Here is a 1758-nt window from a genome sequence, read left to right on the forward strand (position 1 = left end):
GTCAAATAACAATTTACGTCTGAGGGAAAACTCAATGTATGACAACACCTAAAACGACAAAATTATCAACAACATTGCCCTACTTACCGAGAAATTAAGGTAAATGCACAAGAACACAAGTGCCTCAGTAGGATATTTTCAAAATGACCCCGATAAAATCAGACAGACTGCCTACAGTTACACATGTAATCGATCTAACTGCACTAAATAAAGAACTTTCCGTGCATTAAGAGATGCAATTAAATGCTGCTTGTTAGTTTCTGTTTGATTCATGGAAAAAAGAACCGCCAGACGTTACTATGGGGAATGGCACGAGTGGTTGTGGCGAGACGGACTGGTCAGTCCGATTCTTCAGGCGAGTAATTTGAAGTGCGCTAACCCGATGCGGACCACTAAAACGTGATTTTATTTCAAAATAGGCCCTTCCTTGGCACAAGTAACACTACGAGGTTTCTGGATCGCCATTTCAACAATCAACATCGACTTAATAGCCGACTTTAGTGTCCCTTTAAGAGCTTCCCTAATCTTAAATTTCTTGGTACACTTGTCTCATGTGATAGGTTGTCAGGGTTGTTCAACAAGTGCTCACGTTTTTTTAGTAAACTTGAACATTGTTCTGTGACGTTATGTACGTACAGGATGGAAAAGTACAGACCGCATTCATAAACGAAAACTTTTGTCCTTGCGTTGTTGAATGAAAATTAACCCAAGTGTGTTGTGAAGTATGTGTCGTGAATCCTGGGCCACAGTTTTTCGGTTTCGGTCTCTACTGAGCTTTGAAGAAGTTGAACTTTTTTGTCCAGAGAACTTGTGGTCTGCCCTATCTCGTTTACAGGAGCAAGTTTGAATTTGCTTTTTCTTTGATGTCGGGTTACTTATGATCTCATGACGTAAGAAGTGAAGACGTTTGCTAGTTTTTATATATAACTTTTCAAAGAGCCATGGCACAGTCATCCTGCTATTTCGAATTCATCATTGCTGCTCGACGTAGAGGGCTCAAATGGTTACTCACGCACAGAAAAAACTAGGCATGAGATAAGCATCTTACCTCAAAATTTCTACTTGAAAGTGCTGCTTCTATGCTCCTCCCGTCCACCATCACGGCCGTGTTTTCATGCATTGTGTGATGTCATGAAATGAGGAGCCAGTAGTATGTGTGCAATACTTCAATGGACATACCTGGACATACTGCTGTGCACACTGTCATGTCCACTGGCACACCAAGGGAATTGTTCCTGAATTTCACCCGCACTTTCTTTGCTGACATTTTAGAGAGATGTCGCTAACCGCCAAGATGAATACAAAAAGACTAAATGATATGTTGCACCCATTAACTCTTTCTAGCTGTTTTAATAACTTCCTGTTTTCACAGTGTATGGAGGCAAGGCCTTTGAAATCAGTGTTGTTCATCCGAGAGTCCTTTTGGTGTACCAGTTCATTAATCATCATCAGTGGTTTTCACCTCGCTGTACGTGCTAAAATTTTTGAAATGCGCTATGGTACGTGTTAACATGCAATGTTTGACTCATTTTCAAAAGTTAACGTTATGGCTCTCTAAAGGGAAATGTGAACTGTGCTTGATTCTCAAGTGAATTCCTAGCGTGACCAGCAACAGACAGCACCTCCCATATTAACACAATAGCGTTAAAGAGCTCGTTTTGCAGAAATTCCAGCATTGGCGTCGTTGGTTGTGAGCGAAAGATCATCATCTTGTGTGCGACTGAAATATTGAGAGAGATGCAAACAAAATGCTCAATA

This window comes from Rhipicephalus microplus, chromosome 8 (genome assembly GCF_043290135.1).
Source record: "Rhipicephalus microplus isolate Deutch F79 chromosome 8, USDA_Rmic, whole genome shotgun sequence".
Classification (NCBI taxonomy): Eukaryota; Metazoa; Arthropoda; class Arachnida; order Ixodida; family Ixodidae; genus Rhipicephalus; species Rhipicephalus microplus.